At 42.0% G+C, this 14,127-nt stretch overlaps 23 non-coding genes across 23 annotated transcripts; all 23 read left to right on the forward strand.

Annotated features, from left to right (window-relative positions):
- Positions 1 to 181: 181 nt before the first annotated feature.
- Positions 182 to 394, forward strand: LOC134025713 (small nucleolar RNA U3). The gene has a single exon (XR_009931225.1). It is a non-coding gene; the product is annotated as a small nucleolar RNA U3 (small nucleolar RNA).
- Positions 395 to 800: 406 nt separating this feature from the next.
- Positions 801 to 1,013, forward strand: LOC134025643 (small nucleolar RNA U3). Its single transcript, XR_009931157.1, has one exon. It is a non-coding gene; the product is annotated as a small nucleolar RNA U3 (small nucleolar RNA).
- A 406-nt stretch (positions 1,014 to 1,419) lies between these two features.
- On the forward strand, positions 1,420 to 1,631 carry LOC134025809 (small nucleolar RNA U3). The gene has a single exon (XR_009931315.1). It is a non-coding gene; the product is annotated as a small nucleolar RNA U3 (small nucleolar RNA).
- A 406-nt stretch (positions 1,632 to 2,037) lies between these two features.
- LOC134025714 (small nucleolar RNA U3) lies at positions 2,038 to 2,250 on the forward strand. Its single transcript, XR_009931226.1, has one exon. It is a non-coding gene; the product is annotated as a small nucleolar RNA U3 (small nucleolar RNA).
- Positions 2,251 to 2,656: 406 nt separating this feature from the next.
- On the forward strand, positions 2,657 to 2,869 carry LOC134025657 (small nucleolar RNA U3). The gene has a single exon (XR_009931170.1). It is a non-coding gene; the product is annotated as a small nucleolar RNA U3 (small nucleolar RNA).
- Positions 2,870 to 3,275: 406 nt separating this feature from the next.
- Positions 3,276 to 3,488, forward strand: LOC134025721 (small nucleolar RNA U3). Its single transcript, XR_009931233.1, has one exon. It is a non-coding gene; the product is annotated as a small nucleolar RNA U3 (small nucleolar RNA).
- A 406-nt stretch (positions 3,489 to 3,894) lies between these two features.
- Positions 3,895 to 4,107, forward strand: LOC134025774 (small nucleolar RNA U3). Its single transcript, XR_009931283.1, has one exon. It is a non-coding gene; the product is annotated as a small nucleolar RNA U3 (small nucleolar RNA).
- A 404-nt stretch (positions 4,108 to 4,511) lies between these two features.
- On the forward strand, positions 4,512 to 4,723 carry LOC134025555 (small nucleolar RNA U3). The gene has a single exon (XR_009931071.1). It is a non-coding gene; the product is annotated as a small nucleolar RNA U3 (small nucleolar RNA).
- Positions 4,724 to 5,127: 404 nt separating this feature from the next.
- LOC134025658 (small nucleolar RNA U3) lies at positions 5,128 to 5,340 on the forward strand. The gene has a single exon (XR_009931171.1). It is a non-coding gene; the product is annotated as a small nucleolar RNA U3 (small nucleolar RNA).
- Positions 5,341 to 5,746: 406 nt separating this feature from the next.
- LOC134025722 (small nucleolar RNA U3) lies at positions 5,747 to 5,959 on the forward strand. The gene has a single exon (XR_009931234.1). It is a non-coding gene; the product is annotated as a small nucleolar RNA U3 (small nucleolar RNA).
- Positions 5,960 to 6,365: 406 nt separating this feature from the next.
- On the forward strand, positions 6,366 to 6,578 carry LOC134025775 (small nucleolar RNA U3). The gene has a single exon (XR_009931284.1). It is a non-coding gene; the product is annotated as a small nucleolar RNA U3 (small nucleolar RNA).
- A 404-nt stretch (positions 6,579 to 6,982) lies between these two features.
- Positions 6,983 to 7,194, forward strand: LOC134025556 (small nucleolar RNA U3). Its single transcript, XR_009931072.1, has one exon. It is a non-coding gene; the product is annotated as a small nucleolar RNA U3 (small nucleolar RNA).
- Positions 7,195 to 7,598: 404 nt separating this feature from the next.
- LOC134025659 (small nucleolar RNA U3) lies at positions 7,599 to 7,811 on the forward strand. The gene has a single exon (XR_009931172.1). It is a non-coding gene; the product is annotated as a small nucleolar RNA U3 (small nucleolar RNA).
- A 406-nt stretch (positions 7,812 to 8,217) lies between these two features.
- Positions 8,218 to 8,430, forward strand: LOC134025769 (small nucleolar RNA U3). Its single transcript, XR_009931279.1, has one exon. It is a non-coding gene; the product is annotated as a small nucleolar RNA U3 (small nucleolar RNA).
- Positions 8,431 to 8,836: 406 nt separating this feature from the next.
- LOC134025720 (small nucleolar RNA U3) lies at positions 8,837 to 9,049 on the forward strand. The gene has a single exon (XR_009931232.1). It is a non-coding gene; the product is annotated as a small nucleolar RNA U3 (small nucleolar RNA).
- A 406-nt stretch (positions 9,050 to 9,455) lies between these two features.
- On the forward strand, positions 9,456 to 9,668 carry LOC134025745 (small nucleolar RNA U3). Its single transcript, XR_009931255.1, has one exon. It is a non-coding gene; the product is annotated as a small nucleolar RNA U3 (small nucleolar RNA).
- Positions 9,669 to 10,072: 404 nt separating this feature from the next.
- Positions 10,073 to 10,285, forward strand: LOC134025577 (small nucleolar RNA U3). Its single transcript, XR_009931092.1, has one exon. It is a non-coding gene; the product is annotated as a small nucleolar RNA U3 (small nucleolar RNA).
- Positions 10,286 to 10,691: 406 nt separating this feature from the next.
- LOC134025697 (small nucleolar RNA U3) lies at positions 10,692 to 10,904 on the forward strand. The gene has a single exon (XR_009931210.1). It is a non-coding gene; the product is annotated as a small nucleolar RNA U3 (small nucleolar RNA).
- A 406-nt stretch (positions 10,905 to 11,310) lies between these two features.
- On the forward strand, positions 11,311 to 11,523 carry LOC134025699 (small nucleolar RNA U3). The gene has a single exon (XR_009931211.1). It is a non-coding gene; the product is annotated as a small nucleolar RNA U3 (small nucleolar RNA).
- A 406-nt stretch (positions 11,524 to 11,929) lies between these two features.
- LOC134025746 (small nucleolar RNA U3) lies at positions 11,930 to 12,142 on the forward strand. Its single transcript, XR_009931256.1, has one exon. It is a non-coding gene; the product is annotated as a small nucleolar RNA U3 (small nucleolar RNA).
- Positions 12,143 to 12,546: 404 nt separating this feature from the next.
- LOC134025578 (small nucleolar RNA U3) lies at positions 12,547 to 12,759 on the forward strand. Its single transcript, XR_009931093.1, has one exon. It is a non-coding gene; the product is annotated as a small nucleolar RNA U3 (small nucleolar RNA).
- Positions 12,760 to 13,165: 406 nt separating this feature from the next.
- LOC134025725 (small nucleolar RNA U3) lies at positions 13,166 to 13,378 on the forward strand. The gene has a single exon (XR_009931236.1). It is a non-coding gene; the product is annotated as a small nucleolar RNA U3 (small nucleolar RNA).
- Positions 13,379 to 13,784: 406 nt separating this feature from the next.
- Positions 13,785 to 13,997, forward strand: LOC134025747 (small nucleolar RNA U3). The gene has a single exon (XR_009931257.1). It is a non-coding gene; the product is annotated as a small nucleolar RNA U3 (small nucleolar RNA).
- The last annotated feature ends 130 nt before the right edge of the window (positions 13,998 to 14,127 follow it).

Consider the following 14,127-nt stretch of genomic DNA (forward strand, 5'->3'; position numbering starts at 1 on the left):
GGTCATGTGGAAGATTTCAGAACTCTGCGTGAAATGTCTTTGACCAAGAGACACATTCCACGTGTCGCGGCTTTAGCATAATTGATTGTTACAGATGTCGACCATTCAATTGGCTTTGGAACCCAGTGGTGCGTATGTGCTCCTCAAGATATAAAGCCATGTTGTTCCCAGTCCAACAACCTAGACTATACTTTCAGGGATCATTTCTATAGGTTGTTCTTTGAGAAATGTGTTTCTAAGGAGTGGTCTCACTATCTATGATGAAGATGCAGATGTTCCTTTCTGAACAGGAATCTGGTGGAAAGGTGTGGCTGTGTTCACTGTCCTACCACCATTGATGACTGTTCCAAGTTCTTGAATGGAACTTGGACGAAAGGATCATGTTCTGAGTGGATTTACATTGATTGTTAAAACAAAGTCAGTCACAGTAATGTTTGCATCTGTCTTATGATGCGCTGGAATGTGCAATTTGCGACGCTGCTGGGATGTGGAGTGATTGCAACAACGGCCTTGATGTTAATCAATACTTAGATCCGTGCCAAGTTTAGCTGAATTTGGTTCTCTGTATGCAAGGAATCCACGGATACAAATGAACAATTTAGTTCTCTATGCAAAATTTGGTCATGTGGAAGATTTCAGAACTCTGCGTGAAATGTCTTTGACCAAGAGACACATTCCACGTGTCGCGGCTTTAGCATAATTGATTGTTACAGATGTCGACCATTCAATTGGCTTTGGAACCCAGTGGTGCGTATGTGCTCCTCAAGATATAAAGCCATGTTGTTCCCAGTCCAACAACCAAGACTATACTTTCAGGGATCATTTCTATAGGTTGTTCTTTGAGAAATGTGTTTCTAAGGAGTGGTCTCACTATCTATGATGAAGATGCAGATGTTCCTTTCTGAACAGGAATCTGGTGGAAAGGTGTGGCTGTGTTCACTGTCCTACCACCATTGATGACTGTTCCAAGTTCTTGAATGGAACTTGGACGAAAGGATCATGTTCTGAGTGGATTTGCATTGATTGTTCAAGCAAAGTAAGTCACAGTAATGTTTGCATCTGTCTCATGATGCGCTGGAATGTGCAATTTGCGACGCTGCTGGGATGTGGAGGGATTGCAATAACGGCCTTGATGTTGATCAATACTTATATCCGTGCCAATTTTAGCTGAATTTGGTTCTCTGTATGCAAGGAATCCACGGATACAAATGAACAATTTAGTTCTCTATGCAAAATTTGGTCATGTGGAAGATTTCAGAACTCTGCGTTAAATGTCTTTGACCAAGAGACACATTCCACGTGTCGCGGCTTTAGCATAATTGATTGTTACAGATGTCGACCATTCAATTGGCTTTGGAACCCAGTGGTGCGTATGTGCTCCTCAAGATATAAAGCCAGGTTGTTCCCAGTCCAACAACCAAGACTATACTTTCAGGGATCATTTCTATAGTTTATTTTTGAGAAATGTGTTTCTAAGGAGTGGTCTCACTATCCATGATGAAGATGCAGATGTTCCTTTCTGAGCAGGAATCTGGTGGAAAGGTGTGGCTGTGTTTACTGTCCTACCACCATTGATGACTGTTCCAAGTTCTTGAATGGAACTTGGACGAAAGGATCATATTCTGAGTGGATTTACATTGATTGTTAAAGCAAAGTCAGTCACAGTAATGTTTGCATCTGTCTTATGATGCGCTGGAATGTGAAATTTGCGACGCTGCTGGGATGTGGAGGGATTGCAACAACGGCCTTGATGTTAATCAATACTTATATCCGTGCCAAGTTTAGCTGAATTTGGTTCTCTGTATGCAAGGAATCCACGGATACAAATGAACAATTTAGTTCTCTATGCAAAATTTGGTCATGTGGAAGATTTCAGAACTCTGCGTGAAATGTCTTTGACCAAGAGACACATTCCACGTGTCGCGGCTTTAGCATAATTGATTGTTACAGATGTCGACCATTCAATTGGCTTTGGAACCCAGTGGTGCGTATGTGCTCCTCAAGATATAAAGCCATGTTGTTCCCAGTCCAACAACCTAGACTATACTTTCAGGGATCATTTCTATAGGTTGTTCTTTGAGAAATGTGTTTCTAAGGAGTGGTCTCACTATCTATGATGAAGATGCAGATGTTCCTTTCTGAACAGGAATCTGGTGGAAAGGTGTGGCTGTGTTCACTGTCCTACCACCATTGATGACTGTTCCAAGTTCTTGAATGGAACTTGGACGAAAGGATCATGTTCTGAGTGGATTTACATTGATTGTTCAAGCAAAGTAAGTCACAGTAATGTTTGCATCTGTCTCATGATGCGCTGGAATGTGCAATTTGCGACGCTGCTGGGATGTGGAGGGATTGCAATAACGGCCTTGATGTTGATCAATACTTAGATCCGTGCCAAGTTTAGCTGAATTTGGTTCTCTGTATGCAAGGAATCCACGGATACAAATGAACAATTTAGTTCTCTATGAAAAATGTTGTCATGTGGAAGATTTCAGAACTCTGCGTGAAATGTCTTTGACCAAGAGACACATTCCACGTGTCGCGGCTTTAGCATAATTGATTGTTACAGATGTCGACCATTCAATTGGCTTTGGAACCCAGTGGTGCGTATGTGCTCCTCAAGATATAAAGCCAGGTTGTTCCCAGTCCAACAACCAAGACTATATTTTCAGGGATCATTTCTATAGGTTGTTCTTTGAGAAATGTGTTTCTAAGGAGTGGTCTCACTATCCATGATGAAGATGCAGATGTTCCTTTCTGAGCAGGAATCTGGTGGAAAGGTGTGGCTGTGTTCACTGTCCTACCACCATTGATGACTGTTCCAAGTTCTTGAATGGAACTTGGACGAAAGGATCATGTTCTGAGTGGATTTACATTGATTGTTCAAGCAAAGTCAGTCACAGTAATGTTTGCATCTGTCTCATGATGCGCTGGAATGTGCAATTTGCGACTCTGCTGGGATGTGGAGGGATTGCAACAACGGCCTTGATGTTGATCAATACTTATATCCGTGCCAAGTTTAGCTGAATTTGGTTCTCTGTATGCAAGGAATCCACGGATACAAATAAACAATTTAGTTCTCTATGCAAAATTTGGTCATGTGGAAGATTTCAGAACTGTGCGTGAAATGTCTTTGACCAAGAGACACATTCCACGTGTTGCGGCTTTAGCATAATTGATTGTTACAGATGTCGACCATTCAATTGGCTTTGGAACCCAGTGGTGCGTATGTGCTCCTCAAGATATAAAGCCATGTTGTTCCCAGTCCAACAACCAAGACTATACTTTCAGGGATCATTTCTATAGGTTGTTCTTTGAGAATTGTGTTTCTAAGGAGTGGTCTCGCTATTCATGATGAAGATGCAGATGTTCCTTTCTGAGCAGGAATCTGGTGGAAAGGTGTGGCTGTGTTCACTGTCCTACCACCATTGATGACTGTTCCAAGTTTTCGAATGGAACTTGGACGAAAGGATCATGTTCTGAGTGGATTTACATTGATTGTTCAAGCAAAGTCAGTCACAGTAATGTTTGCATCTGTCTCATGATGCGCTGGAATGTGCAATATGCGATGCTGCTGGGATGTGGAGGGATTGCAATAACGGCCTTGATGTTGATCAATACTTAGATCCGTGCCAAGTTTAGCTGAATTTGGTTCTCTGTATGCAAGGAATCCACGGATACAAATGAACAATTTAGTTCTCTATGCAAAATTTGGTCATGTGGAAGATTTCAGAACTGTGCGTGAAATGTCTTTGACCAAGAGACACATTCCACGTGTTGCGGCTTTAGCATAATTGATTGTTACAGATGTCGACCATTCAATTGGCTTTGGAACCCAGTGGTGCGTATGTGCTCCTCAAGATATAAAGCCATGTTGTTCCCAGTCCAACAACCAAGACTATATTTTCAGGGATCATTTCTATAGGTTGTTCTTTGAGAAATGTGTTTCTAAGGAGTGGTCTCGCTATTCATGATGAAGATGCAGATGTTCCTTTCTGAGCAGGAGTCTGGTGGAAAGGTGTGGCTGTGTTCACTGTCCTACCACCATTGATGACTGTTCCAAGTTCTTGAATGTAACTTGGACGAAAGGATCATGTTCTGAGTGGATTTACATTGATTGTTCAAGCAAAGTCAGTCACAGTAATGTTTGCATCTGTCTCATGATGCGCTGGAATGTGCAATTTGCGACGCTGCTGGGATGTGGAGGGATTGCAATAACGGCCTTGATGTTGATCAATACTTATATCCGTGCCAAGTTTAGCTGAATTTGGTTCTCTGTATGCAAGGAGTCCACGGATACAAATGAACAATTTAGTTCTCTATGCAACGTTTTGTCATATGGAAGATTTCAAAGCTGCGTGAAATGTCTTTGACCAAGAGACACATTCCACGTGTCGCGGCTTTAGCATAATTGATTGTTACAGATGTCGACCATTCAATTGGCTTTGTAACCCAGTGGTGCGTATGTGCTCCTCAAGATATAAAGCCAGGTTGTTCCCAGTCCAACAACCAAGACTATACTTTCAGGGATCATTTCTATAGTTTATTTTTGAGAAATGTGTTTCTAAGGAGTGGTCTCACTATCCATGATGAAGATGCAGATGTTCCTTTCTGAGCAGGAATCTGGTGGAAAGGTGTGGCTGTGTTTACTGTCCTACCACCATTGATGACTGTTCCAAGTTCTTGAATGGAACTTGGACGAAAGGATCATGTTTTGAGTGGATTTACATTGATTGTTAAAGCAAAGTCAGTCACAGTAATGTTTGCATCTGTCTTATGATGCGCTGGAATGTGAAATTTGCGACGCTGCTGGGATGTGGAGGGATTGCAACAACGGCCTTGATGTTAATCAATACTTATATCCGTGCCAAGTTTAGCTGAATTTGGTTCTCTGTATGCAAGGAATCCACGGATACAAATGAACAATTTAGTTCTCTATGCAAAATTTGGTCATGTGGAAGATTTCAGAACTCTGCGTGAAATGTCTGACCAAGAGACACATTCCACGTGTCGCGGCTTTAGCATAATTGATTGTTACAGATGTCGACCATTCAATTGGCTTTGGAACCCAGTGGTGCGTATGTGCTCCTCAAGATATAAAGCCAGGTTGTTCCCAGTCCAACAACCAAGACTATATTTTCAGGGATCATTTCTATAGGTTGTTCTTTGAGAAATGTGTTTCTAAGGAGTGGTCTCACTATCCATGATGAAGATGCAGATGTTCCTTTCTGAGCAGGAATCTGGTGGAAAGGTGTGGCTGTGTTCACTGTCCTACCACCATTGATGACTGTTCCAAGTTCTTGAATGGAACTTGGACGAAAGGATCATGTTCTGAGTGGATTTACATTGATTGTTCAAGCAAAGTCAGTCACAGTAATGTTTGCATCTGTCTCATGATGCGCTGGAATGTGCAATTTGCGACTCTGCTGGGATGTGGAGGGATTGCAACAACGGCCTTGATGTTGATCAATACTTATATCCGTGCCAAGTTTAGCTGAATTTGGTTCTCTGTATGCAAGGAATCCACGGATACAAATGAACAATTTAGTTCTCTATGCAAAATTTGGTCATGTGGAAGATTTCAGAACTGTGCGTGAAATGTCTTTGACCAAGAGACACATTCCACGTGTTGCGGCTTTAGCATAATTGATTGTTACAGATGTCGACCATTCAATTGGCTTTGGAACCCAGTGGTGCGTATGTGCTCCTCAAGATATAAAGCCATGTTGTTCCCAGTCCAACAACCAAGACTATACTTTCAGGGATCATTTCTATAGGTTGTTCTTTGAGAATTGTGTTTCTAAGGAGTGGTCTCGCTATTCATGATGAAGATGCAGATGTTCCTTTCTGAGCAGGAATCTGGTGGAAAGGTGTGGCTGTGTTCACTGTCCTACCACCATTGATGACTGTTCCAAGTTTTCGAATGGAACTTGGACGAAAGGATCATGTTCTGAGTGGATTTACATTGATTGTTCAAGCAAAGTCAGTCACAGTAATGTTTGCATCTGTCTCATGATGCGCTGGAATGTGCAATATGCGATGCTGCTGGGATGTGGAGGGATTGCAATAACGGCCTTGATGTTGATCAATACTTAGATCCGTGCCAAGTTTAGCTGAATTTGGTTCTCTGTATGCAAGGAATCCACGGATACAAATGAACAATTTAGTTCTCTATGCAAAATTTGGTCATGTGGAAGATTTCAGAACTGTGCGTGAAATGTCTTTGACCAAGAGACACATTCCACGTGTTGCGGCTTTAGCATAATTGATTGTTACAGATGTCGACCATTCAATTGGCTTTGGAACCCAGTGGTGCGTATGTGCTCCTCAAGATATAAAGCCATGTTGTTCCCAGTCCAACAACCAAGACTATATTTTCAGGGATCATTTCTATAGGTTGTTCTTTGAGAAATGTGTTTCTAAGGAGTGGTCTCGCTATTCATGATGAAGATGCAGATGTTCCTTTCTGAGCAGGAGTCTGGTGGAAAGGTGTGGCTGTGTTCACTGTCCTACCACCATTGATGACTGTTCCAAGTTCTTGAATGTAACTTGGACGAAAGGATCATGTTCTGAGTGGATTTACATTGATTGTTCAAGCAAAGTCAGTCACAGTAATGTTTGCATCTGTCTCATGATGCGCTGGAATGTGCAATTTGCGACGCTGCTGGGATGTGGAGGGATTGCAATAACGGCCTTGATGTTGATCAATACTTATATCCGTGCCAAGTTTAGCTGAATTTGGTTCTCTGTATGCAAGGAGTCCACGGATACAAATGAACAATTTAGTTCTCTATGCAACGTTTTGTCATATGGAAGATTTCAAAGCTGCGTGAAATGTCTTTGACCAAGAGACACATTCCACGTGTCGCGGCTTTAGCATAATTGATTGTTACAGATGTCGACCATTCAATTGGCTTTGTAACCCAGTGGTGCGTATGTGCTCCTCAAGATATAAAGCCAGGTTGTTCCCAGTCCAACAACCAAGACTATACTTTCAGGGATCATTTCTATAGTTTATTTTTGAGAAATGTGTTTCTAAGGAGTGGTCTCACTATCCATGATGAAGATGCAGATGTTCCTTTCTGAGCAGGAATCTGGTGGAAAGGTGTGGCTGTGTTTACTGTCCTACCACCATTGATGACTGTTCCAAGTTCTTGAATGGAACTTGGACGAAAGGATCATGTTTTGAGTGGATTTACATTGATTGTTAAAGCAAAGTCAGTCACAGTAATGTTTGCATCTGTCTTATGATGCGCTGGAATGTGAAATTTGCGACGCTGCTGGGATGTGGAGGGATTGCAACAACGGCCTTGATGTTAATCAATACTTATATCCGTGCCAAGTTTAGCTGAATTTGGTTCTCTGTATGCAAGGAATCCACGGATACAAATGAACAATTTAGTTCTCTATGCAAAATTTGGTCATGTGGAAGATTTCAGAACTCTGCGTGAAATGTCTGACCAAGAGACACATTCCACGTGTCGCGGCTTTAGCATAATTGATTGTTACAGATGTCGACCATTCAATTGGCTTTGGAACCCAGTGGTGCGTATGTGCTCCTCAAGATATAAAGCCAGGTTGTTCCCAGTCCAACAACCAAGACTATATTTTCAGGGATCATTTCTATAGGTTGTTCTTTGAGAAATGTGTTTCTAAGGAGTGGTCTCACTATCCATGATGAAGATGCAGATGTTCCTTTCTGAGCAGGAATCTGGTGGAAAGGTGTGGCTGTGTTCACTGTCCTACCACCATTGATGACTGTTCCAAGTTCTTGAATGGAACTTGGACGAAAGGATCATGTTCTGAGTGGATTTACATTGATTGTTCAAGCAAAGTCAGTCACAGTAATGTTTGCATCTGTCTCATGATGCGCTGGAATGTGCAATTTGCGACGCTGCTGGGATGTGGAGGGATTGCAACAACGGCCTTGATGTTGATCAATACTTATATCCGTGCCAAGTTTAGCTGAATTTGGTTCTCTGTATGCAAGGAATCCACGGATACAAATGAACAATTTAGTTCTCTATGCAAAATTTGGTCATGTGGAAGATTTCAGAACTGTGCGTGAAATGTCTTTGACCAAGAGACACATTCCACGTGTTGCGGCTTTAGCATAATTGATTGTTACAGATGTCGACCATTCAATTGGCTTTGGAACCCAGTGGTGCGTATGTGCTCCTCAAGATATAAAGCCATGTTGTTCCCAGTCCAACAACCAAGACTATACTTTCAGGGATCATTTCTATAGGTTGTTCTTTGAGAAATGTGTTTCTAAGGAGTGGTCTCGCTATTCATGATGAAGATGCAGATGTTCCTTTCTGAGCAGGAATCTGGTGGAAAGGTGTGGCTGTGTTCACTGTCCTACCACCATTGATGACTGTTCCAAGTTTTTGAATGGAACTTGGACTAAAGGATCATGTTCTGAGTGGATTTACATTGATTGTTCAAGCAAAGTCAGTCACAGTAATGTTTGCATCTGTCTCATGATGCGCTGGAATGTGCAATATGCGATGCTGCTGGGATGTGGAGGGATTGCAATAACGGCCTTGATGTTGATCAATACTTAGATACGTGCCAAGTTTAGCTGAATTTGGTTCTCTGTATGCAAGGAATCCACGGATACAAATGAACAATTTAGTTCTCTATGCAAAATTTGGTCATGTGGAAGATTTCAGAACTGTGCGTGAAATGTCTTTGACCAAGAGACACATTCCACGTGTTGCGGCTTTAGCATAATTGATTGTTACAGATGTCGACCATTCAATTGGCTTTGGAACCCAGTGGTGCGTATGTGCTCCTCAAGATATAAAGCCATGTTGTTCCCAGTCCAACAACCAAGACTATACTTTCAGGGATCATTTCTATAGGTTGTTCTTTGAGAAATGTGTTTCTAAGGAGTGGTCTCGCTATTCATGATGAAGATGCAGATGCTCCTTTCTGAGCAGGAATCTGGTGGAAAGGTGTGGCTGTGTTCACTGTCCTACCACCATTGATGACTGTTCCAAGTTTTTGAATGGAACTTGGACGAAAGGATCATGTTCTGAGTGGATTTACATTGATTGTTCAAGCAAAGTCAGTCACAGTAATGTTTGCATCTGTCTCATGATGCGCTGGAATGTGCAATATGCGATGCTGCTGGGATGTGGAGGGATTGCAATAACGGCCTTGATGTTGATCAATACTTAGATACGTGCCAAGTTTAGCTGAATTTGGTTCTCTGTATGCAAGGAATCCACGGATACAAATGAACAATTTAGTTCTCTATGCAAAATTTGGTCATGTGGAAGATTTCAGAACTGTGCGTGAAATGTCTTTGACCAAGAGACACATTCCACGTGTTGCGGCTTCAGCATAATTGATTGTTACAGATGTCGACCATTCAATTGGCTTTGGAACCCAGTGGTGCGTATGTGCTCCTCAAGATATAAAGCCATGTTGTTCCCAGTCCAACAACCAAGACTATACTTTCAGGGATCATTTCTATAGGTTGTTCTTTGAGAAATGTGTTTCTAAGGAGTGGTCTCGCTATTCATGATGAAGATGCAGATGTTCCTTTCTGAGCAGGAGTCTGGTGGAAAGGTGTGGCTGTGTTCACTGTCCTACCACCATTGATGACTGTTCCAAGTTCTTGAATGTAACTTGGACGAAAGGATCATGTTCTGAGTGGATTTACATTGATTGTTCAAGCAAAGTCAGTCACAGTAATGTTTGCATCTGTCTCATGATGCGCTGGAATGTGCAATTTGCGACGCTGCTGGGATGTGGAGGGATTGCAATAACGGCCTTGATGTTGATCAATACTTAGATCCGTGCCAAGTTTAGCTGAATTTGGTTCTCTGTATGCAAGGAGTCCACGGATACAAATGAACAATTTAGTTCTCTATGCAACGTTTTGTCATATGGAAGATTTCAAAGCTGCGTGAAATGTCTTTGACCAAGAGACACATTCCACGTGTCGCGGCTTTAGCATAATTGATTGTTACAGATGTCGACCATTCAATTGGCTTTGGAACCCAGTGGTGCGTATGTGCTCCTCAAGATATAAAGCCAGGTTGTTCCCAGTCCAACAACCAAGACTATACTTTCAGGGATCATTTCTATAGGTTGTTCTTTGAGAAATGTGTTTCTAAGGCGTGGTCTCACTATCCATGATGAAGATGCAGATGTTCCTTTCTGAGCAGGAATCTGGTGGAAAGGTGTGGCTGTGTTCACTGTCCTACCACCATTGATGACTGTTCCAAGTTTTTGAATGGAACTTGGACGAAAGGATCATGTTCTGAGTGGATTTACATTGATTGTTCAAGCAAAGTCAGTCACAGTAATGTTTGCATCTGTCTCATGATGCGCTGGAATGTGCAATATGCGATGCTGCTGGGATGTGGAGGGATTGCAATAACGGCCTTGATGTTGATCAATACTTAGATCCGTGCCAAGTTTAGCTGAATTTGGTTCTCTGTATGCAAGGAATCCACGGATACAAATGAACAATTTAGTTCTCTATGCAAAATTTGGTCATGTGGAAGATTTCAGAACTGTGCGTGAAATGTCTTTGACCAAGAGACACATTCCACGTGTTGCGGCTTTAGCATAATTGATTGTTACAGATGTCGACCATTCAATTGGCTTTGGAACCCAGTGGTGCGTATGTGCTCCTCAAGATATAAAGCCATGTTGTTCCCAGTCCAACAACCAAGACTATACTTTCAGGGATCATTTCTATAGGTTGTTCTTTGAGAAATGTGTTTCTAAGGAGTGGTCTCGCTATTCATGATGAAGATGCAGATGTTCCTTTCTGAGCAGGAATCTGGTGGAAAGGTGTGGCTGTGTTCACTGTCCTACCACCATTGATGACTGTTCCAAGTTTTTGAATGGAACTTGGACGAAAGGATCATGTTCTGAGTGGATTTACATTGATTGTTCAAGCAAAGTCAGTCACAGTAATGTTTGCATCTGTCTCATGATGCGCTGGAATGTGCAATATGCGATGCTGCTGGGATGTGGAGGGATTGCAATAACGGCCTTGATGTTGATCAATACTTAGATACGTGCCAAGTTTAGCTGAATTTGGTTCTCTGTATGCAAGGAATCCACGGATACAAATGAACAATTTAGTTCTCTATGCAAAATTTGGTCATGTGGAAGATTTCAGAACTGTGCGTGAAATGTCTTTGACCAAGAGACACATTCCACGTGTTGCGGCTTTAGCATAATTGATTGTTACAGATGTCGACCATTCAATTGGCTTTGGAACCCAGTGGTGCGTATGTGCTCCTCAAGATATAAAGCCATGTTGTTCCCAGTCCAACAACCAAGACTATACTTTCAGGGATCATTTCTATAGGTTGTTCTTTGAGAAATGTGTTTCTAAGGAGTGGTCTCGCTATTCATGATGAAGATGCAGATGTTCCTTTCTGAGCAGGAATCTGGTGGAAAGGTGTGGCTGTGTTCACTGTCCTACCACCATTGATGACTGTTCCAAGTTTTTGAATGGAACTTGGACGAAAGGATCATGTTCTGAGTGGATTTACATTGATTGTTCAAGCAAAGTCAGTCACAGTAATGTTTGCATCTGTCTCATGATGCGCTGGAATGTGCAATATGCGATGCTGCTGGGATGTGGAGGGATTGCAATAACGGCCTTGATGTTGATCAATACTTAGATACGTGCCAAGTTTAGCTGAATTTGGTTCTCTGTATGCAAGGAATCCACGGATACAAATGAACAATTTAGTTCTCTATGCAAAATTTGGTCATGTGGAAGATTTCAGAACTGTGCGTGAAATGTCTTTGACCAAGAGACACATTCCACGTGTTGCGGCTTTAGCATAATTGATTGTTACAGATGTCGACCATTCAATTGGCTTTGGAACCCAGTGGTGCGTATGTGCTCCTCAAGATATAAAGCCATGTTGTTCCCAGTCCAACAACCAAGACTATACTTTCAGGGATCATTTCTATAGGTTGTTCTTTGAGAAATGTGTTTCTAAGGAGTGGTCTCGCTATTCATGATGAAGATGCAGATGTTCCTTTCTGAGCAGGAGTCTGGTGGAAAGGTGTGGCTGTGTTCACTGTCCTACCACCATTGATGACTGTTCCAAGTTCTTGAATGTAACTTGGACGAAAGGATCATGTTCTGAGTGGATTTACATTGATTGTTCAAGCAAAGTCAGTCACAGTAATGTTTGCATCTGTCTCATGATGCGCTGGAATGTGCAATTTGCGACGCTGCTGGGATGTGGAGGGATTGCAATAACGGCCTTGATGTTGATCAATACTTAGATCCGTGCCAAGTTTAGCTGAATTTGGTTCTCTGTATGCAAGGAGTCCACGGATACAAATGAACAATTTAGTTCTCTATGCAACGTTTTGTCATATGGAAGATTTCAAAGCTGCGTGAAATGTCTTTGACCAAGAGACACATTCCACGTGTCGCGGCTTTAGCATAATTGATTGTTACAGATGTCGACCATTCAATTGGCTTTGGAACCCAGTGGTGCGTATGTGCTCCTCAAGATATAAAGCCAGGTTGTTCCCAGTCCAACAACCAAGACTATACTTTCAGGGATCATTTCTATAGGTTGTTCTTTGAGAAATGTGTTTCTAAGGCGTGGTCTCACTATCCATGATGAAGATGCAGATGTTCCTTTCTGAGCAGGAATCTGGTGGAAAGGTGTGGCTGTGTTCACTGTCCTACCACCATTGATGACTGTTCCAAGTTTTTGAATGGAACTTGGACGAAAGGATCATGTTCTGAGTGGATTTACATTGATTGTTCAAGCAAAGTCAGTCACAGTAATGTTTGCATCTGTCTCATGATGCGCTGGAATGTGCAATATGCGATGCTGCTGGGATGTGGAGGGATTGCAATAACGGCCTTGATGTTGATCAATACTTAGATCCGTGCCAAGTTTAGCTGAATTTGGTTCTCTGTATGCAAGGAATCCACGGATACAAATGAACAATTTAGTTCTCTATGCAAAATTTGGTCATGTGGAAGATTTCAGAACTGTGCGTGAAATGTCTTTGACCAAGAGACACATTCCACGTGTTGCGGCTTTAGCATAATTGATTGTTACAGATGTCGACCATTCAATTGGCTTTGGAACCCAGTGGTGCGTATGTGCTCCTCAAGATATAAAGCCATGTTGTTCCCAGTCCAACAACCAAGACTATACTTTCAGGGATCATTTCTATAGGTTGTTCTTTGAGAAATGAGTTTCTAAGGAGTGGTCTCGCTATTCATGATGAAGATGCAGATGTTCCTTTCTGAGCAGGAGTCTGGTGGAAAGGTGTGGCTGTGTTCACTGTCCTACCACCATTGATGACTGTTCCAAGTTTTTGAATGGAACTTGGACGAAAGGATCATGTTCTGAGTGGATTTACATTGATTGTTCAAGCAAAGTCAGTCACAGTAATGTTTGCATCTGTCTCATGATGCGCTGGAATGTGCAATATGCGATGCTGCTGGGATGTGGAGGGATTGCAATAACGGCCTTGATGTTGATCAATACTTAGATACGTGCCAAGTTTAGCTGAATTTGGTTCTCTGTATGCAAGGAATCCACGGATACAAATGAACAATTTAGTTCTCTATGCAAAATTTGGTCATGTGGAAGATTTCAGAACTGTGCGTGAAATGTCTTTGACCAAGAGACACATTCCACGTGTTGCGGCTTTAGCATAATTGATTGTTACAGATGTCGACCATTCAATTGGCTTTGGAACCCAGTGGTGCGTATGTGCTCCTCAAGATATAAAGCCATGTTGTTCCCAGTCCAACAACCAAGACTATACTTTCAGGGATCATTTCTATAGGTTGTTCTTTGAGAAATGTGTTTCTAAGGAGTGGTCTCGCTATTCATGATGAAGATGCAGATGTTCCTTTCTGAGCAGGAGTCTGGTGGAAAGGTGTGGCTGTGTTCACTGTCCTACCACCATTGATGACTGTTCCAAGTTCTTGAATGTAACTTGGACGAAAGGATCATGTTCTGAGTGGATTTACATTGATTGTTCAAGCAAAGTCAGTCACAGTAATGTTTGCATCTGTCTCATGATGCGCTGGAATGTGCAATTTGCGACGCTGCTGGGATGTGGAGGGATTGCAATAACGGCCTTGATGTTGATCAA

This window comes from Osmerus eperlanus, chromosome 8 (genome assembly GCF_963692335.1).
Source record: "Osmerus eperlanus chromosome 8, fOsmEpe2.1, whole genome shotgun sequence".
NCBI classification, from domain to species: Eukaryota; Metazoa; Chordata; class Actinopteri; order Osmeriformes; family Osmeridae; genus Osmerus; species Osmerus eperlanus.